The following is a 23494-nucleotide window of genomic DNA, read 5'->3' as shown; positions in this document are numbered from 1 at the left end:
TGTCTAGTCAAGGCTATGGTTTTTCCTGTGGTCATGTATGGATGTGAGAGTTGGACTGTGAAGAATGCTGAGCACTGAAGAATTGATGCTTTTGAACTGTGGTGTTGGAGAAGATTCTTGAGAGTCCCTTGAACTGCAAGGAGATGCAACCAGTTCATTCCAAAGGAGATCAGCCCTGGGATTTCTTTGGAAGGAATGATGCTAACGCTGAAACTCCAGTAGCTTGGCCACCTCATGCAAAGAGTTGCCTCATTGGAAAAGACTCTGATGCTGGGAGGGACTGGGGGCAAAAGGAGAAGGGGATGACAGAGGATGAGATGGCTGGATGGCATAACTGACTCAATGGACATGGGTCTCAGTGAACTCCGGGTGCTGGAGATGGACAGGGAGGCCTGGCGTGCTGCAATTGATGGGGTCACAAAGAGTCGGACACGACTGAGTGACTGATATGATCTGATTTGATCTGAATGACTCGATGGACGTGAGTCTGAGTCAACTCCGGGAGTTGGTGATAAACAGGGAGGCCTGGCGTGCTGTGGTTCATGGGGTCACAAAGAGTCAGACACGACTGAGCAACTGAACTGAATGATCATAAATAAATTTAATTTCATACGCCATTATCTCAAATGTCCCAGTTTATCATTTTTTCCAACTACTAAAAAGCATCATTTAGAATACTCAGAATTCCTTGAGCTATGGTACTAAATGAAGGATGGTGGGTTATTACTCAAAAGTTAATATTTTTCTCTTAAGCATCTTCAGTTCAGTTCAGTTCAGTCACTCAGTCGTATCCGACTCTTGGCGACTCCATGATTTGCAGCACTCCAGGCCTCCCTTGTCCATCACCAACTCCCGGAGTTTACTCAAACTCGTGTCCATCTAGTTGGTGATGCCATCCAGGCATCTCATCCTCTGTCGTCCCCTTCTCCTCCTGCCCCCAGTCCCTCCCAGCATTAGAGTCTTTCCCAATGAGTCAAGTCTTCACATGGGGTGGCCAAAGTATTGGAGTTTCAACTTTAGCATCACTCCTTCCAATCAACACCCAGGATCGATCTCCATTAGAATGGACAGGATAGATCTCCTTGCAGTCCATGGGAATCTCAAGAGTCTTCTCCAAAACCACAGTTCAAAAGCATCAATTCTTCAGTGCTCAGCTTTCTTCACAGTCCAACTCTCCCATCCACACATGACCGCTGGAAAAACCATAGCCTTGACTAGACAGACCTCTGTTGGCAAAGTAACGTCTCTGCTTTTGAATATGCTATCTAGGTTGGCCATATCTTTCCTTCCAAGAAGTAAGCGTCTGTTAATTTCATGGCTGCAATCACCATATGCAGTGATTTTGGAGTCCAAAAAAAGAAAGTGTGACACTGTTTCCCCATCTATTTCTATGAAGTGATGGGACCAGATTCCATGATCTTCATTTCCTGAATGTTGAGCATTAAGCCAACTTTTTCACTCTCCTCTTTCTCTTTCATCAAGAGGCTTTTTAGTCACTCTTCACTTTCCACCATAAGGGTGGTGTCATCTGCATATCTGAAGTTATTGATATTTCTCCCAGCAATCTTGATTGCATCTTGTGCTTCCTCCAGCCCAGAGTTTCTCATGACGTATTCTGCATAGAAATAAAATAAACAGAGTGACAATATGGAGCCTTTTTGTACTCCCTTCCCTATTTGGAACCAGTCTGTTGTTCCATATCCAGTTCTAACTATTGCTTCCTCACCTGCATATAGGTTTTTGAAGAGGCATGTCAGGTGGTCTGGTATTCCCATCTCTTTCAGAATTTTCCACAGTTTATTGTGATCCACACAGTCAAAGGCTTTGGCATAGACAATAAATCATAAATAAATGTTTTTCTTGAACTCTCTTCCTTTGTCAATGGTCCAGCGAAAACTGGCAATATGATCTCTGGTTCTTCTGCCTTTTCTAAAACCAACTTAAACATCTGGAAGTTCACGGTTCACGTATTGCTTAAGACTGGCTTGGAGAATTTTGAGCATTACTTTATTAGCATGTGCGATGAGTGTAATTGTGCAGCAGTTTGAGCATTCTTTGGCATTGCCTTTCTTTGGGATTGGAATGAAAACTGACCTTTTCCAGTTCTGTGGCCACTGCTGAGTTTTCCAAATTTGCTGGCATATTGAGTGCAGCACTTGCACAGCATCATCTTTCAGGATTTGGAATAGCTCAACTGGAATTCCATCACCTCCACTAGCTTTGTTCGTAGTGATGCTTTCTAAGGCCCACTTGACTTCACATTCCAGCATGTCTGGCTCTAGGTCAGTGATCACACAGTTGTGATTATCTGGGTCGTGAATATCTTTTTTGTACAGTTCTTCTGTGTATTCTTGCCATCTCTTCTTAATATCTTGTGCTTCTTTTAGGTCCATACCATTTCTGTCCTTTATCGAGCTCATGTTTGCATGAAATGTTCCTTTGGTATCTCTGATTTTCTTGAAGAGATCCCTAGTCTTTCCCATTCTGTTGTTTTCCTCTATTTCTTTGCATTGATCACTAAGAAAGGCTTTTTTATCTCTTCTTGCTATTTTTTGGAACTCTGCATTCAGATGTTGATATCTTTCCTTTTCTCCTTTGCTTTTCGCTTCTCTTCTTTTCACAGCTATTGTAAGGCCTCCCCAGACAGCCATTTTGCTTTTTTGCATTTCTGTTCTATGGAAATGGTTTGATCCCTGTCTCCTGCACAATGTCACGAGCCTCATTCCATAGTTCATCAGGCACTTTATCTATCAGATCTAGTCCCTTAAATCTATTTCTCACTTCCACTGTATAATCATAAGGGATTTTATTTAGGTCATACCTGAATGGTCTAGTGGTTTTCCCTACTTCCTTCAATTTAAGTCTGAATTTTGCAATAAGGAGCTCATGATCTGAGCCACAGTCAGCTCCTGGTCTTGTTTTTGCTGACTGTATAGAGCTTCTCCATCTTTGGCTGCAAAGAATATAATCTGATTTTGGTGTTGACCATCTGGTAATGTCCATATATAGTCTTCTCTTATGTTGTTGGAATAGGGTGTTTGTTATGACCAGTGTATATTCTTTGCAAAACTCTATCAGTCTTTGTCCTGCTTCATTCCGTCTTCTGAGGCCAAATTTGCTTGTCACTCCAGGTGTTTCCTGACTTCCTACTTTTGCATTCCAGTCCCCTATAATGAAAAGGACATCTTTTTTTGGGTGTTAGTTCTAAAAGGTCTTGTAGGTCTTCATAGAACCATTCAAATTCAGCTTCTTCAGCATTACTGGTTGGGGCAGAGACTTGCATTACTGTGATATTGAATGGTTTGCCTTGGAAACGAACAGAGATCATTCTGTCGTTTTTGAGACTGCATCCAAGTACTGCATTTCAGACTCTTTTGTTGATCATGATGGACACTCCATTTCTTCTGAGGGATACTGCCCTCAGTAGTAGATATAATGGTCATTTGAGTTAAATTCACCCATTCCAGTCCATTTCAGTTCACTGATTCCTAGGATGTTGACATTCACTCTTGCCAACTCTTGTTTGACCACTTCCAATTTTCCTTGATTCATGGACCTGACATTCCAGGTTCCTATGCATATATAGGAAGCTATAAACGACTTGTGAAAGAAATCAAAGAGTACACTAATCAATGGAGAAATATACCATGTTCATGGATTGGAACAGTCAATATAGTGAAAATGAGTATACTACCCAAAGCAATATATATATTCAATGAAATCCCTATCAAGCTACCAACGGTATTCTTCACAGAGCTAGAACAAATAATTTCACAATTTGTATGAAAATTCAAAAAAACCTCGTATAGCCAAAGCAATCTTGAGAAAGAAGAATGGAACTGGAGGAATCAACCTGCCTGACTTCAGGCTCTACGACAAAGCCACAGTCATCAAGACAGTATGGTACTGGCACAAAGACAGAAATATTGATCAATGGAACAAAATAGAAAGCCTAGGGATAAATCCACACACCTCTGGGCACCTTATCTTTGACAAAGGAGGCAAGAATATGCAATGGATTGAAGACAATCTCTTTAACAAGTGGTGCTGGAAAAACTGGTCAACCACTTGTAAAAGAATGAAAGTAGAACACTTTCTAACACCATACACAAAAATAAACTCAAAACGGATTAAAGATCTAAACGTAAGACCAAAAACTATAAAACTCCTAGAGGAGAACATAGGCAAAACACTCTCTGACATACATCACAACAGGATCCTCAATGTATGGCCCACCTCCCAGAATATTGGAAATAAAAGCAAAAATAAACAAATGGGACCTAATTAAAATTAAAAGCTTCTGCACAACAAAGGAAGCGATAAGCAAGGTGAAAAGACAGCCTTCAGAATGGGAGAAAATAATAGCAAATGAAGCAACTGACAAACAACTAATCTCAAAAATATACAAGCAACTCCTACAGCTCAACTCCAGAAAAGTAAATGACCCAATCAAAAAATGGGCCAAAGAACTAAATAGACATCTCTCCAAATAAGATATACAGATGGCTAACAAACACAAGAAAAGATGCTCAGCATCACTCATTATCAGAGAAATGCAAATCAAAACCACTATGAGGTACCATTTCACGCCAGTCAGAATGGCTGACATCCAAAAGTCTACAAGCAATAAGTACTGGAGAGGGTGTGGAGAAAAGGGAACCCTCCTACACTGCTGGTGGGAATGCAAACTAGTATAGCCACTATGGAGAACAGTGTGGAGATTCCTTAAAATACTGGAAATAGAATTGCCTTATGACCCAGCAATCCCACTGCTGGGCATACACACTGAGGAAACCAGAAGGGAAAGAGACACGTGTACCCCAGTGTTCATCGCAGCACTGTTTATAATAGCCAGGACATGGAAGCAACCTAGATGTCATCAGCAGATGAATGGATAAGAAAGCTGTGGTACATATACACAATGGAGTATTACTCAGCCATTAAAAAGAATATATTTGAATCAGTTCTAATGAGATGGATGAAACTGGAGCCGATTATACAGAGTGAAGTAAGCCAGAAAGAAAAAACACCAATAAGTATACTAACACACACATATATATATGGAATTTAGAAAGATGGTATCAATAACCCTGTATATGAGACAGCAAAAGAGACACATATGTATAGAACAGTCTTTTGGACTCTGGGAGAGGGAGAGGGTGGGATGATTTGGGAGAATGACATTGAAACATGTATAATATCATATATGAAACGAGTCACCAGTCCAGGCTCGATGCATGATACAGGATGTTTGGGGCTTGTGCACTGGGACGACCCAGAGGGATGGTATGCGGAGGGAGAAGGGTTGAGGATGGGGAACACATGTTTACCTGTGGTGGATTCATGTTGATATATGGCAATACCAATACAATATTGTAAAGTTAAAAAATAAAAAAAAATAAAATTTTGTTCATAATTTTTTCCTTCTAATTAAAAAAAAATCTTGTATGTCCAAATTTACCAATAAAATAATTTATGACTTGGGGATTTTGAGTCACAAAAGTTTAGATAGATCTAAAAAAATAAAATAAAAAGAACCAATGCTGATTTTCAATAGATACTGTGTTCACATCTACTCTTTAAACCGATGTCACAAATTTAAAATGACTAGATTTGTCAAAAACAAACAGATAATCTTTTGATGTGGGGCTAGGAGAGAAGAGCTAAAAGAAAAGCTGGCAGGCCAAGCTGAAAAATAGATAAGGGTGGAAAATTATCTCTTTAGTGTTAGGCAGATTCTTCTATTCTTAAGGAGCTGTCTTATGGCAGAGGCCACATGGAGAAGCATTGCTTAATTTAAGGAGGCTCTTTGTCCACTTCCCCCTGACTCAGTTACCCTAGATGTCCATCTTTAGAGGAAATTCTGCAATCATTTTATTTCTTTGCAGAATTTATCATTCTTTGTGTAAAGTTTAACAGATTGTCCCAAGATTATTTATCATTTGACAGTCCATGTAAAAGAGAATATAATTTACCCTCGTTGAGCTCCTCACTCTGTCCCCATGATTTCTGATTATCCAACCCACAGACACCTTAGTAAACAGCCTGGCTTTGAATCAGATTGGTCCCAAAAGTGCTCATTATTCATGCTTGAGATATATACATATATACATATACACACACACACACACACACACACATATACATATATATATGTTTTCCATATATACAGATAAATTAATATTTATTTTCTGTTCACATCTTATTAGACATGGAACTGGTGCCTGGTGGAGGGGTAAGGATAAATGAGACCAAATGTGGAAGAACACTGACAGGTACAAATATTGATGAAAAGGAAATATTTCTACCCAGTATTTTTCAGGAGTGCTTGTCCCACATAAATGACACATTATCTTTCACCTTAATTATAGTTTTCAGGCTCTTCATTGCCATGTTTCCTCCAAAAGTTTTCTGAGAGACAGGTATTCACCTTTCCAAATTAAACCTTTGAAATGTGGAACTTTGCAATTATAAACCTATGATGTTATTTTGGGAGAATATAAGGAGTGATGATTCTATATTATAATACACAATATTCTGTGCAAAGTTGTCACATGGAGATGGTAAAGTTGCTATTCTCCTAAGGCTATGTGAAGGTCACTGTCTCCATAAACCTTATGTCTGCTTTCTTACAGAATCTCTTCAAACTTTCTAGCATCTCTAGCTCCTAGTGAGGATGAATCTTGTTACACTACCTTACATTAACATTATATATGAACGTTCTTTCACTCTGCTATCTCTAGAATCTGTAATAAAAACAATAACACATGAAATACATTCCTCTATTATTTCATTACAATAATGAGTTTTAACACGTCAAGATTTATTGAGTTCATAACATCATTTTTCCTCAACATTTGTTTTCATTTTATTTCTTATATTAAGAATAAATCTTAAAAAAAAAACAACCTTCTATTTCTCAGAGTTATGTGGTAAAAAGTGCATTCAAAATAAATATGGAATTATATTAGAAAATTGATGGAGTGATTTAGATATATTCACAATATAGAATCATCACTCCTTAGATATATATTAGAAAAATGATGGCTAATTTTGTAATGATGCCTCTCTGAGTAAAAGATCGAAAATGTTTTTCACTTACCTGTTAGAAGATACTGCATAAGTGTCAATTCTGACCATCTTTTTGATAATAATCTTGTCAGAGAGCAGTGAAAAATAAAACAAAAACAAAAACTCTCTTGTCTGAATTCCAGGGGGAATATTTTAAGAAATAGTGGCATAAGTTATTGGCATCATAGAGAGTGTTCTACCTAAAGTTTTCCCTACTATGCTAGCCAGAAACATCTCATGTGTAATAAGCAGCTTTCATTTGTCTATTTAGCTTATTAGGAAAACAAGTCAACTTTTCTCAATTTCATTAATCCCATAGAAACAAGGCTTTGGAATTCTTAGGTCCTTCACATTGAACATTAACAAGGAAGAAGACAAATAAAGCAAATGAATGGTAGAGAGAGCAGGTTAAAAAAAAAAAGAATAAAAATAGTTATTCAGTAAAAAGAAAGTGTGTCATCCAGAAACAACTCTTCTACCAACTAGAACCTAAATTATTCTCCCTGGTGTTAGAAACTTAGCAGAACAGAAAAGTGTGGTGTAATACAGTCAGTGAGACGAGGTAGTTAGATAGCATCTCAGTCCAAATGGACATGAATTTGAGCAATCTCTGGGAGATAATGGACAAGGAAGCATGGGGTGCTGTAGTCAATGGGGTTGCAAAGAGTCTAATGTGACTGACTTAACAACAACAATATAGTCAAATTATTAAATGAAAAAAAATTCCAAGCAATAATTTAATACATAAAGCAGTGTATTTTAAAAAGGAAGAGGATATAATTTGCATGACTTTAAAGATTAACAACTTTAAGCATCTTTTTAAGTGCCTTTTGACCAACCTCATGTCTTCTTTGGAAAAAGTTCTATTAGGTCTTCTTTCAATTTGAATCTTTTTTTTTTTTTTAGTTGTTTAAGCTATGCATGTATTTTAGATATTAACTCCTTATCAAACATATTATTGGCAAATATATTCACCTGCTCAGGTGATCTTTTCATCTTGTTGATAGCTTCCATTGCTGTGAAAATAATTATAATTATGATCTATTTCTTTATTTTTGTTTTCTTTGCTTTAGGAACCAGAATAAATCTGATTTAAAAATAGCGCTATGATTTATGGCATAGAGTGTTCTGCCTATACTTCCTTTTAGGAGTTTTATGGCTTTCAGTCTTATATTCAGGTCTTTAATCCATTCTGAGTATATCTTTAAAAGTAACTGGAGTTAGAAAATGTTTTAATTTCATTCTTTTGCATGTAGCTTCTTAATTCTTTTAGCATCATTTAATGAAAAGGATGTCTTCTCCACTGCATATTCTTGCCACTTTTAAGATCACAGATTAGTGGACCATAGTATGTGGCCTTATTTCTGGGTTCCCTGTTTTGTTACATTGACCTATGTGTCTGCTATTGTTCCTTGTTTTGATCGCTGTAGTTTGAAATAGTCTGAAATCTTGAAAGTTGGAACTTTCAGTTCTGTTATTTCTCAAGATTGTTTTGGCAAATTAAACCACAGCAAGGTATTATCTCACACATCTAGAAATGGCTATCATTAAAAAGAACACAGACAAAAAGTGTAGGCAAGGATGTGGAGAAGAAGGAACCTTTGTACACTGATGGGAAGTTAAATTGGTGCCATCACTATGGAAAACAGCTCAGAAGGGAATAGCAGTAAAGAATCCACCTGCCAATGTGGGAGACATAGGACTATGGATGGGTTCTGATCCCTGGGTCAGGAATATCTCCTGGAGGAAGAAATGGCAACCCATGCCAGTATTCTTGCCTGCAAAATTCCATGGACAGAGGAGCCTGGTGGGTGTCCATGGGGATGCAGAGAGTCAAGCATGACTGAGTGACTAAGCACACACATACATGGCTCAGAAATTGCACTCTAGTACTTGTCCCAAAAAGATGAGAACACTAATTCAAATAGGTACAGTCTCTTCAATTTTCATATACAGGGAGTATAGTCAATATTCTATAATAGCTATAAATAGAATATAATATTTTAAATTATATCACTCTTTTGTACACTGGAAACATATAATATTGTACATCAACTATACTTCAATATATATATTTTTAATGGTGAGGATATAAAGATATTTTGACACAATCATAAGTTGATGGAATTTGTAACTCACCACCACATCTGCTTTGAGCTCCCCTGGTGGCTCAGTGGTGAAAAATCTACCTGCAATGTGGGAGACCAGGGTTTGATCCCTGGGTCAGGAAGATCCCCTGGAGAAAGGAATGGATCCTCCTTCCAGTATTCTTGCCTGGAGAATTTCATGGACAAAGAAGCCTATCCAGATACAGTCCATGGGTTCACAGAGAGTCAGATACCACTGGGTGAACAACACTTTAACTTTTCACATCTGCCTTATAACAAATGCTAAAGCAGTTTTTTCTAGTTAAAAGGACAGTAGACAGCAATGTGAATACAATGAAGCTCTAACACTTGTTTTATGTGGTCACATATCAAGACAGATACAGAACACTTCTGTAATAATACTATGGAAAGTCCTTGGTTCTAGTGTAAACGCTGAAAGATGCATGTAATTCTATACTTAAAATGGGTAATCAACAAGGACCTTCTCTATTTCAAAGGGAACTCTGCTCAATATTCCTTAATAGCCTAAATGGGAAAAGGATTTAATAAAGGGTACATGCTTATGTGTAACTGAGCAACTTTGTGGTATACCTAAAATGAGCAACACTGTTAATCAACTATGTTCCAATATAAAATAGCAAGTTAAAAAAAAAAATATTGTACTCCAAAAAGTGATCATTTTCATATGCTCAAAAAAAAAAAAAAAAGAATTTAATCATACGTATGAAGATTTTTACACTGAAAACTATGAAATATTTTTAAGGAAGTTAAAGATTTAAAAACAGAAAGATACCCCATATTTATGGGTTAAAAGATTCCCTGGTGGCTCAGTGTTAAAGAATCTGTCTGCCAGTATAGGAGGTGCGGGTTCAATCCTTGAGTCAGGAATATTCCCTAGAGGAGGAAATGGCAGCCCACTCCAATATTCTTGCTCGGGAAATCCATGGAAAGAGGAGCCAAGAGGGCTACACTCCATGGAGTCACAAAAGAGCCAGACATGACTTAGTGACTAAGCAAAAATTAACAACACTGCCCAGAAGGACCTGCAGATTCAAAGCAATTCCTGTTAAGATACAAATAGCCTTTTTTTTTTTTTTTGCAAAAAAAGAAAGTAAACCTAAAATTCATATACTCTGTAAAGAACACCAAAGATCCAGTAATGACAAATTAAGAACACATTTGGAAAACTCATATTTCTAAACTGAATTTAACAAAAGCTACCATATTTTTTTTTCTATTTTTAAAGTTTTTATATATTTTTTTATTTTATTTTTTAACTTTACAATATTGTATTCATTTTGCCATATATTAACATGAATCCACCACAGGTATACACGTGTTCCCCATCCTGAAACCTCCTCCCTCCTCCCTCCCCATACCACCCCTCTGGGTCGTCCCAGTGCACCAGCCCCAAGCATCCAGTATTGTGCATCGAACCTGGACTGGTGACTCGTTTCATATCATATTATGCATGTTTCAATGCCATTCTCCCAAATCATCCCACCCTCTCCCTCTCCCACAGAGTCCAAAAGACTGTTCTATACATCAGTGTCTCTTTTGCTGTCTCGTATACAGGGTTATTGTTACCATCTTTCTAAATTCCATATATATGCGTTAGTATACTGTATTGGTGTTTTCCTTCCTGGCTTACTTCACTGTCTATAATAGGCTCCAAAAGGTACTAAAATAAGACAAACATAGATCAAAAAATATAAAGTCCAGAAGTAAGCATATATATATTTTTGTCAGTTGTGTTTTTATAAGCTTGTCAGTACCATTCCATAGGACTTGAATAAACTTTTCTGCAAGTGATGTCAGTAAAGAGTTGTTGTTTTTGTTCAATTGCTCAGTCATGTCAGACTCTTTGTGACCCCATGGACTGCAGAATATCAGCCTTCCCTGAAACTGGAGATGATTCTTTCTCTGTTTTATGCATGATTACATGTTTTTCTGTATTATTTAAAAAATGTCAATTCTTCCTAATCCTTAGTGTATAAATAATCATAAAAATAGGTGAGGGTCTTGTGCATATCCACAGCAGTGTGCTGTTTCCTGAATGTTTATTCGATCAGATATCATAACAGCCTGTGAGGTGGATCACTTTTCTCAGTCGATCGTAGAAGAAATAAGAATGTAAGTTGATAAGAAATACATTTCAGATTAAAACGTTGCAAGTAGGAAATGGCAAGATTCTAACCTGATTTTTATGATTCCCAAACTAATATGCTCAACCACTGGGATCATCATTTCAACATGTTTCAGAAGAGTCTGTGGGGCCATGATAGGGAAATTGTGGATGGAAGAAAAACGTGTGAAGAGAGAAAGATAAAATGGACCCTCAGTGAAAGCAGTGCATCCATGCTTAGTGGATCAGTCATGTTTGACTCTTTGCAACCCCATGCACTGTATCCTGCCAGTCTCTTCTGTCCATGGGATTATCCCAGCAAGAATACTGTAATGGGTTGCCATTTCCTTCTCTAGAAAGCAGTACCACATAGTTACTAATATTTGGGGATTCTGGTAAGTTGTACTGTGTGTGAATGTCTCAGAGTCTGTTCATAGGATGCTGAAATAGCTTTATATATATATATAACTGTCTGTGAAGTAATATTAAAATAAATATGAGCATTCCAGTCCTATTTAAAAAAAATACTAATTCAACATTGTCTAATAATGACATAGAGCTTGAATTAAGAATTTGAAGCAAAAAACAAAACAAACAAAAAAAGCATAATCTAAACTAATCTCAGCTCTGCCCTTTTTAGCTGCCTGTATTGGGGTGGGGACCTGCTCCCAATGTTTAAAATGAGCATAAAAATGCTAGTAGTAACCACTGAGAGAGTCAATTCCTAGGTAGGTAGATAAGAAATCCAGAATACCCAAGGAGAAATGGGTCTGGGGTTTTCATGAAGGAAAGGACAAACTTTTTTTTTTTTCCCTGAATGTCTTCAGTTCAGTTCAGTCACTCAGTCATGTCGGATACTTTGCAACCCCATTGACTGCAGGACAACAGCCCACCTGTCCATCACCAGCTCCTGGAGTTTATCGAAACTCATGTCCATTGAGTCAGTGATGCCATACAATCATCTCAACCTCTGTCATCCACTTCTCCTCACATCTTCAACTTCTCTCAACATCAGGGTCTTTTCCAATGAGTCAGGTCTTCGCATCAGGCAGCCAAAGTATTGGAATTCCAGCTTCAACATCAGTCCTTTCAATAAGCACTCAGGACTGATCACCTTTAGGATGGACTGACTGGATCTCACTGCAGTCCATGGGACTCTCAAGAGTCTTCTCCAACACCACAGTTCAAAAGCATCAATTCTTCGGCACTCAGCTTTCCTTATACTCCAACTATCACATCCATACATGACTACTGGAAAAACCATAGCTTTGACTCGATGGACCTTTGTTGGCAAAGTGATGCCTTGCCTTTTTAATATGCTGTCTAGGTTGGTCATAACTTTTCTTCCAAGTAGGAAGTGTATTTTAATTTCATGGCTGCAGTCACCATCTGCAGTGATTTCGAAGCCCAAGAAAGTAAATCAGCCACTGTTTCCACTGTTTCCCCATCTATTTGCCATGAAATGATGGGACCGGATGCCATGATCTTCGTTTTCTGAATGTTGAGCTTTAAGCCAACTTGTTCACTCTACTCTCACTTTCATCAAGAGACTCTTTAGCTTTTCTTCAGTTTCTGCCATAAGTGTGGTGTCATCTGCATATCTGAGGTTATTGATATTTCTCCCAGCAATCTTGATTCCAGTTTGTGCTTCATCCAGTCCAGCATTTATCATGATGTACTCTGCATATAAGTTAAATAAGCAGGGTGAAAATATACTGGCTTGACATACTCCTTTCCTGATTTGGAACCAGTCTGTTGTTCCATGTCCAGTTCTAACTGTTGCTGCCTGACCTGCATGCAGATTTCTCAGGAGGCAGGTCAGGTAGTCTGGCATTCCCATTTCTTTCAGAATTTTCCAAAATATATTGTGATCCACACAGTCAAAGCCTTTGACATAGTCAATAAAGCAGAAACATATGCTTTTCTGGAACTCTAACTTTTTTGATGAGCCAACGGATGTTGACAATTTGATCTCTGGTTCCTCCACCTTTTCTAAATCCAGCTTGAACATCTGGAAGTTCATAGTTCATGAACTGTTGAAGTCTGGCTTGGAGAATTTTGAGCATTACTTTGCTAGCGTATGAGATGAGTGCAATTGTGCGGTAGTTTGAGCATTCTTTGGCATTACCTTTCTTTGGGATTGGAAGGAAAACTGACCTTTTCCAGTCCTATGGCTACTGCTGAGTTTTCTAAATTTGTTGGCATATTGAGTGCAGCACTTTCACAGCATCATGTTTTAGGATTTGAAATAACTCAACTCGAATTCTATCACCTCCACCAGCTTCGTTCATAGTGATGCTTCCTAAGGCCCACTTACTTCCCATTCCAGGATATCTGGCTCTACGTGAGTGATGACACAATTGTGATTATCTGGGTCATTAATATATTTTTTGTCTTGGTCTTTTGTGTATTCCTGCCACGTCTTCTTAATATCTTCTGCTTCTGATAGGTCCATACCATTTCTGCCCTTTATTTTGCCAATCTTTGCATGAATTAGTCCCTTGGTATCCCTAATTTTCTTCAAGAGATCTCTAGCCTTTCCCATTCTATTGTTTTCCTCTTTTTCTTTGCATTGATCGCTGAGGAAGGCTTTATTTCTCCTTGCTATTCTTTGGAACTCTTCATTCAAATGGGTATATCTTTCATTTTCTCTTTTGCCTTTAACTTTTCTTTTCAAGCTTTTTGTAAGACCTCCTCAGACAATCATTTTGCCTTTTTACATTTGTTTTTCTTGGGGATGTTCTTAATCACTGCCTCCTGTACAATGTCAGGAGCTTCTGTCCATAGTTCTTCAGGCACTCTGTCTGTCAGATCGAATCTCTTGAATCTATTTGTCACTCCCACTTAAATTATAATTGTAAGGGATTTGATTTAGGGATATATCTTAGTTAGGATAACAATGTATCTGGCTGGAAGACATGTTTATCCTCTGTCACTTTTTCACTTTAATAAAACTCTGCTCCACGAAAGCTCTTGAGTGATCAAGCCTGGTCCCTGATCCTGAAGCCAAATCTTCTTCAAAGATCAGGAATCTGACACCATTCACTGTAAGCTATCACCATCTTACAAGTTTTTAATACAGGCTAAATAACCAAGTATCTTTCATTAACAGTTAGCTTTAGCTAATATTATTATATTATATAATAAGATTTTTCTCATCTATTTCATGAATGAAATAATACCATTTACATAGGTTGTAATCATATCATGCATATAGCAGTCAATCATTAAGTGTATATTTATTAGTTATCATAAAGTTATTAGATCTAAAAATATGTTATTTTTATTACAGTAGCTTCTGTATCTTTTCATTACTTTCCCATTACCAATGCTTTGTTACACATTATGTCAATTATTATAAATAATCTGATTCTAATGATCCTTTGTGTCTTCAATCCCCCTACTTAAACTCAGCACACTTCATACAGATCACTCAAAGGTCATTCCTAGAATAACATCCACATTCACTCTTTCTCAAATCTGTCTTCATCCTTATACTCTCACGTTCTCAGTTACCTTGCATGGTTTCCAATTTCCTAAAAAAAAAGGGAAAATCACTTGGTTTTACATTCATAGCCTTTACACTCATTTTCTACCTTTCACTGCAGGTTGGCTGCAACTATATGAGAGGTCTATTAATTCATATTAGATTCTGAGCATCTCACATGATTAAATGTGCACAGACAATCCCCTGCCTGTGTGTTTAGAGTTCCTAATGTGTCTAACTTTAAACATTGTTCACTCCTTTAAACATTGTTCACTCTTGAGAGGATTTAGGAGATCAGAAACTTTCTGTGCTATATCAAAAGAAAAACTGAAAATAATTTGGAATTAAATAGAATCAAGCCATTTATCTTTTTATTACATGCAAAGGCTTAGTGAACTCACAGTTGAGCTAATAGAAAGTATTTTTTCAGTAAGTAATCATAAGATACATGGACAATAGGAACATGACTGAATTTATTCCTGTGGGGCTCACACAGAATCCAAAGATGCAGAAGATCATATTGTTGTGTTATTTTTGTCATCTTCATCATCACTGTTGTAGGAAATGTGCTCATCATGGTAGCCATCATAGTCAGTCCAATATTGAGTACTTTCATGTACTTTTTCCTGGCCTATCTCTCTTTTATTGGTACTTGCTATTACTCTTGCTATTCCTCGTCCAAGGAGCGGTGGATGCGTAGGCACAGGAGGGGCTACAGGAGCTACTCAATATTCAAGATCAGGAGGGGTGGTAATGAGGAGATACCCCTAATCCAAAGTAAGAAGCAGTGGCTGCGTTTTGCTGGAGCAGCTGTGAAGAGATACCCCACGTCCAAGGTAAGATGGTAGGTGTTGTAAGAGGGCATCAGAGGGCAGACACACTGAAACCATAATCACAGAAGAGTAGCCAATCTGATCACACTAGGACCACAGCCATGTCTAAATCAGTGAAACTAAGCCATGCCCTGTGGGGCCACCCAAGATGGGCGGGTCATTGTGGAAAAGTCTGACAGAATGTGGTCCACTGGAGAAGGAAATGGCAAACCACTTCAGTATTCTTGCCTTGAGAACCCCATGAACAGTATCAAAAGGCAAAATGATAGGATACTGAAAGAGAAACTCCCCGGGTCAGTAGGTGTCCAATATGCTACTGGAGATCAGTGGAGAAATAACTCCAGAAAGAATGAAGGGATGGAGCCAAAGCAAAAAACAGTACCCAGTTGTGGATGTGACTGGTGATAGAAGCAAGGTCCGATGCTGTAAATAGTAATATTGCATGGGAACCTGGAATGGCAGGTCCATGAATCAAGGCAAAATGGAAGTCGTCAAACAGGAAATGGCAAGAGTGAATGTCAACATTCTAGGAATCAGCGAACTAAAATGGACTCAAATGGGTGAATTTAACTCAGATGAGCATTATATCTACTACTGCAGGCAGGCATCCCTTAGAAGAAATGGAGTACCCATCATAGTCAACAAAAGAGTCTGAAATGCAGTACTTGAATGCAGTCTCAAAAATGACAGAATGATCTCTGTTTGTTTCCAAGGCAAACATTCAATATCACAGTAATCCATGTCTATGCCCCAACCAGTAATACTGAAGAAGCTGAAGTTGAGCGGTTATATGAACACTTATAAGACATTTTAGAACTAACATTATTTCTGCTTTATTGACTAGTCCAAAGCCTTTGACTGTATGGATCACAATAAGCTGTGGAAAATTCTTCAAGAGATGGGAATACCAGACCACCTGATCTGCCTCTTGAGAAATTGGTTTGCAGGTCAGGAAGCAACAGTTAGAACTGAACATGGAACAACAGACTGGTTCCAAATAGGAAAAGGAGTTCATCAAGGCTGTATATTGTCACCCGGTTTATTTAACTTATATGCAGAGTACATCATGGGAAATGCTGGACTGGAAGAAACACAAGCTGGAATCAAGATTGCCGGGAGAAATATCAATAACCTCAGATATGCAGATGACACCACCCTTATGGCAGAAAGGGAAGAGGAACTCAAAACCCTCTTGACGAAAGTGAAAGTGGAGAGTGAAAAAGTTGGCTTGAAGCTCAACATTCAGAAAAGGAAGATATGGCATCTAGTTCCATCACTTCATGGGAAATAGATGAGGAAACAGTGGAAACAGTGTCAGACTTTATTTTTCTGGGCTCCAAAATCACTGCAGATGGTGACTGCAGCCATGTAATTAAAAGGCGCTTACTCCTTGGAAGGAAAGTTATGACCAACCTAGATAGCATATTCAAAAGCAGAGACATTACTTTGCCAACAAAGGTTCGTCTAGTCAAGGCTATGGTTTTTCCTGTGGTCATGTATGGATGTGAGAGTTGGACTGTGAAGAAGGCTGAGCACCGAAGAATTGATGCTTTTGAACTGTGGTGTTGGAGAAGACTCTTGAGAGTCCCTTGGACAGCAAGGAGATGCAACCAGTCCATTCTGAAGGAGATCAGTCCTAGGATTTCTTTGGAAGGAATGATGCTAAAGCTGAAACTCCGTAGTTTAGCCACCTCATGCGAAGAGTTGACTCATTAGAAAAGACTCTGATGCTGAGAAGGACTCGGGGCAGGAGGAGAAGGGGACAACAGAGGATGAGATGGCTAGATGGCATCACTGACTCGATGGATGTGAGTCTGGGTGAACTCCGGGAGTTGGTGATGGACAGGGAGGCCTGGTGTGCTGTGTGTGATTCATGGGGTCGCAAAGAGTCGGACACGACTGAGCGACTGGACTGAACTGAACTGAGAACTAACACACAAAAATGATATGCTTTTCATTATAGTGGACTGGAATGCAAAAGTAGGAAGTCAAGAAACACACGGAGTAACAGGCAAATTTGGCCTTGGAATACAGAATGAAGCAGGGCAAAGGCTAATAGAATTTTGCCAAGAGAACACACTGGGTATAGCAAACACCCTATTCCAACAACACAAGAGAAGACTCTACACATGGACATCACCAGATGGTCAACACCAGAATCAGATTGATTTTATTCTTTGCAGCCAAAGATGGAGAAGCTCTATACAGGCAGCAAAAACAAGAGCAGGAGCTGACTGTGACTCAGATCATCAGCTCCTTATTGCCAAATTCAGACTTAAGTTGAACAAAGTTGAGAAAACCACTATACCATTCAGGTATGATCTAAATCAAATCCCTTATGATTATACACTGGACGTGGGAATTGTATTTAAGGGACTAGATCTGATAGATAGAGTGCCTGATGAATTGTGGACGCAGGTTCATGACATTGTACAGGAAACAGGGATCAAGACCATCCCATGGAAAAGAAATGCAAAAAGGCAAAATGGCTGTCTGGGGAGGCCTTACAAATAGCTGTGAAAAGAAGAGAAGCGAAAAGCAAAGGAGAAAAGGAAATATATCAACATCTGAATGCAGAGTTCCAAAAAATAGCAAGAAGAGATAAGAAAGCCTTCTTCAGCAAAAAATGCAAAGAAATAGAGGAAAACAACAGAATGGGAAAGACTAGGGATCCCTTCAAGAAAATCAGAGATACCAAAGGAACATTTCATGCAAAGATGGGCTCGATAAAGGACAGAAATGGTATGGACCTAACAGAAGCAGAAGATATTAAGAAGAGGTGGCAAGAATACACAGAAGAACTGTACAAGAAAGATCTTCATGACCAAGATAATCACAATCACGATGGCATGGTCACTCACCTAGAGCTAGACATCCTGGAATGTGAAGTCAAGTGGGCCTTAGAAAGCATCACTACAATCAAGGTTAGTGGAGGTGATGGAATTCCAGTTGAGCTCTTTCAAATCCTGAAAGATGATGCTGTGAAAGTGCTGCACTCAATATGCCAGCAAATTTGGAAAATTTAGCAGTGGCCACAGGACTGGAAAAGATTAGTTTTCATTCCAATCCCAAAGAAAGGCAATGCCAAAGAATGCTCAAACTACCACACAATTGCACTCATCTCACACGCTAGTAAAGTAATGCTCAAAATTCTCCAAGCCAGGCTTCAGTAGCACTTGAACCGTGAACTTCCTGATGTTCAAGCTGGCTTTAGAAAAGGCAGAGGAACCAGAGATCAAATTGCTAACATCCGCTGGATCATCAAAAAAGAGAGAAATATCAATAACCTCAGATATGCAATGACACCACCCTTATGGCAGAAAGTGAAGAGGAACTAAAAAGCCTCTTGATGAAAGTGAAAGAGGAGAGTGAAAAGTTGGCTTAAATATCAACATTCAGAAAAGGAAGATCATGGCATCTGGTCCCATCACTTAATGGGAAATAGATGGGGAAACAGTGGAAACACTGTCAGACTTTATTTTTGGGGGGCTCCAAAACACTGCAGATGGTGACTGCAGCCATGAAATTAAAGGATGCTTTCTCCTTGGAAGAAAAGTTATGACCAACCTAGATAGCATATTGAAAAGCAGAGACAATACTTTGCCAACAAAGATCTGTCTAGTCAAGCCTTTTGTTTTTCCAGTGGTCACGTATGGATGCAAGATTTGAACTGTGAAGAAAGCTGAGCGCTGAAGTATTGGTGCTTTTGAACTGTGGTATTGGAGAAGAAACTTGAGAGTCCCTTGGACTGCAAGGAGACCCAAGCAGTTCATCCTAAATTAGATCAGCCCTGGGTGTTCTTGGAAGCAGTGATGCTAAAGCTGAAACTCCAGTACTTTGGCCACCTCTTGCAAAGAGTTGACTCATTGGAAAAGACTCTGATGCTGGGAGGGATTCGGGGCATGAGGAGAAGGGGACGATAGTGGATGAGATGGCTGGATGGCATCACTGACTCGATGCATTTGAGTTTGAGTGAACTCCAGGACATGGTGTTGGACAGGGAGGCCTGGCACACTGAGATTCATGGAGTCGCAAAGAGTCGGACACGACTGAGTGACTGAATTGAACTGATTCCTCTGTGAATATTCTGAAACTGATCAGATTCACTCCATGAACATAAGACCATCCTATTTAACGGATGCATGACTCAAATCTTTAGGCAACTTTTCTTTGGAGGTACTGAAGTCATCCTGCTTATGTGATGGCCTATTATAGTGATGTGGGCATTTGCAAGCCCTTGCACTATAATAATATCATGAACTGGCATGTGTGTGGGCTGCTATCAGAGTGACATAAGTGTGAGTTTTTCTTCATGGGATCATGCAGATCTTTTTTGTTGGGGGCCAGCATGAGGCACTCCGCCCATGGCAAAGTCATGAGGAAGGAGGCTCGACATACGCAAAGGCAGGATCGAGCCTCAGGAGTCCCCCTGGAAATCCTCGAGCATCTACCCCCATAACCAGAGCCTGCCTACTTTACCACTTTGTGCTCTCTCCTACACCTCTGACTTTACGGGGGGCTGCTCCCCCCACCTCTTTCAGAGAAGGAGTTAACTTAGAGCTCCAGTTAATAATAATTCCTGGGTGTGATAGGAGTGTTTCAACCTACAAACTTCTCTGAAGATTCTCTAGCCTGCCTGATAGGCTTGTCCGGCCACATGTGATTGCTCACAGCCTCCCAACCGTGAGAGGCACGAGATGCTTTAAACCTTCTAAAAACAGGTTCTTTACAGAAGTTAGAAAACTATTAGTATAAGTATAATGGGCTGATTAGAAATTGTATTGGTGAAGGGTTTTTCATTTGTTGAGCCAATGTTTACTGCTAAGTCTCCACATCCCCTGGCCTTATACACATTAACGAATATATAGAAGAAATAAGTATTAACCTTTGATATAAATCACGTTAGACCTTAGGCCAAGTAAATTATTTCCTTAACTAAAACCCACTACACCCTCACCCTATAGGAATGTAACTTTATTTGAGTGACGTCTGTTTTAAGAATAATCACTCCTGGAGAAATAAGTGTTGACTGACCGCTGTCACAAGGAGAGGGTCGTAAATTGTCAGCAGGCCCCCCTGGCCAGAAGATGATGTAACACCACTAAGACCTCTGTATACATTTGTGTGAAGCACCTGACTTTAATAAAAGTCAGGACTGTTGTCCCTGCGTGACTTTTGTATAACATCTCAGTGTATAAAAACAGACTCTGGAAAATAAAGAATTGGGATCAGTTCCTCGAAAGACTGGTCTCACCATGTAGCTCTCTCTCTCACTCTGGCTGAGTCTCCATCTGGAGCGCGGAACCCACCATGCTTACTAATTATGCCTGGGCTTCTAAGATCTGACTGGGGATCCGACCAGTGTCTCCTCTCCTTCGGGAGAATGGAAGGACGCCTGTGGCCTACATAAGTGGTGCAAGCTTCTTGTCTTGAAGTTTTATTGGTCTCCTGCATAAACCAAGCTACTCAGCATCTTTTCTCCACTGAATTTTCCTACTGAGCTATCCTCATTCTATTACTCTTTATATCTTTGATGAATATTTAAATAGTCGCCAAAGCCGTCTCCCCTTCGAATACCCTGGATCAGCCTGGGCTGGACCCCAGCACTTTTTCATCTTCAAATTGCCCTTCTGTGGTCTTAATGTCATAGACCACTTTTTGTGTTCTAAATCCTTTGCTCAATATTGCCTGCACTGATACTCACACTCTAGGATTCTTTGTTGTTGCCAACAATGGATTCCTCTGTCTGTTAAACTTCCTCCTCTGATGGGCTCCTATGTGGTCATTCTGTGCTTCCTAAGGAACCACAGTTTACAGGCGAGGTGCAAGGTGCTTTCCACTTGTATCTCCTCTATCATAGTTGTTATCATACCTCTTGTGCCCTGCACATTTGTGTACCTGAGACCATCAGTTACTTTACCTGTTGATAAAGCAGTTGCTGTATAACTCTCATGTTAATATCTCCCATGTTAAATTCCTTCACCTATACCTTGAGAAATGCCCAGATGAAAAATGCCATTAGGTATTTGTGTAATAGAAAAGTGATTTCAGGTGATTAAAAAAAAAAAAAAAGATGCATGGAGCCCAGCATGGATTCCATTGATGCAAATGTCAAAAGTGTATTACTGATGCTTTAAGCAAAGAATATCTTTGAAGTAAAAGGAAAATAAACAACTAGTATACATCATAGATTCTGCAAGGGGAGAAGAAATGGGTGCAAGAAAAGTGAAGGCAGTTTGGATATCTCACACTTCATGATTCTAAAACTTACTGTAAAGCCACAATAATCAAAACAGTGTGCTACTGGCATAAAGGCAGGCATATAGAGCAATAGAAAACAGAGACAGAAATAAACCATTACATGAATAGTTAAATGACTTTAAAAGTATGCCAACATCATCCAATTTCAACAGCAATTTTTCAACATATTTACTTGGCAAAACTAGATGTCTATGTGTAAAAGAATGAAAGTAGGTCCTTGCTGCTGCTGCTAAGTCGCTTCAGTCATGTCTGACTCTGTGCAACCTCATGGACTGCAGCCTACCAGGCTTCTCCATCCATGGGATTCTCCAGGCAAGAACACTGGAGTGGGTTGCCATTTCCTTCTCCACCTTAGCTTTCATCATATCACAATATACTCAACTGGATCAAAGACTTTAACATAAGAGCTAAAATCATGAAACAGAAAAAATAGGAAAAGATTCAGGCCATTAGATTAGGCACTGATTTTTTTTTTTTTTTAATGACACCAAAAACAAAGGCAGAAGAAAAAAACAGTAGGTAAGTAAGACTGTATCATAATTTAAAAATTTTATTTGTCACAGGATACAATCAACAGAGAAAAGGCAACTCACAAAATGGAAGGAAACAAAGATATACCTGATAAGGAGTTCATATCCAGGCTATATAAGGAATTTCTGCAAATCAATGAACTAATAATAATGCAATTAATAAATGGGCAAAGAACTTGAAAGGAGCTTTTATTACAAATTTGTATAACCATGTTCTTTACAGTATTATTCAGAAGAGTCAAATGTTTAAGCAAACAAAGTATCCATTATCTCATGAATAAATAAAAGGTGGTATACAGTCAATAGAATATTATTCAGTGTTAAAAAGGAGCAAGCGTACTCATGTTACAACACAGATAAATTGTGAGGATGTGTTAAATAAGTCATTCATTCCTAACAAACTTTACCTTCTCTAATAGGTTTATATTTACAGGTGAAGTGAAGTGAAAGTCGCTCAGCTGTGTCCAGCTCTTTGCAACCCCATGGAATGTATAGTCTGCAGGATTCTCCAGGCCAGAATACTGGAGTGGATAGTCATTCCCTTATTCAGGGGATCTTCCCAATTCAGGGACCAAACCCAACTCTCCTACATTGTAGGCTGATTCTTTATTGTCTGAGCCACTAGGGAAACTCTAGTGGTAGGGTTATTTATAGGTACCTCACGTTCAGTTCCTCTTATTATCAGATTATATTATTACAGTACAGATGTCACAGCTAATTAAAGACTGTATCACATATTTTAACTAAAATCCATACTTTAACTAGATTCATTAGTCTTTACTGATGCCATGTTTCTTCTCCAGAATGTGATCCAAAAACCACATTATACACTTTTCAAGTTCTTTTCAGCTCCTCCAGACAGTGACAATTTCTCTGACTTTTCTTGTTTTGAATGACCTAGACCTTGATAGCTTTGAAGAAGACTAGTCAGACATTTTGTATTAAAACCCTCCATTGGGGTTTGATATTTTTCTCACAATTAGACCAAGGTTATAGGTTATTGGAGAAACACCCACAGAGAAAGTGCTATTTTCCTCATACCATATCAGCAGGTAAATACTCTCAACGTGATTTATCAC

The 23494-nt window shown here is 38.8% G+C and overlaps 1 pseudogene; it reads left to right on the top strand.

Moving 5' to 3' along the window:
• Positions 1-15239: 15239 nt before the first annotated feature.
• LOC104995160 lies at positions 15240-21683 on the top strand (annotated as a pseudogene).
• The last annotated feature ends 1811 nt before the right edge of the window (positions 21684-23494 follow it).

This window comes from Bison bison, unplaced genomic scaffold (assembly GCF_000754665.1).
Source record: "Bison bison bison isolate TAMUID 2011002044 unplaced genomic scaffold, Bison_UMD1.0 scf7180017864277, whole genome shotgun sequence".
In the NCBI taxonomy this organism is placed as follows: domain Eukaryota; kingdom Metazoa; phylum Chordata; class Mammalia; order Artiodactyla; family Bovidae; genus Bison; species Bison bison.
Note: the sequence above shows the minus strand (reverse complement) of the source record. Positions and strands in the feature narration are given on the sequence as shown.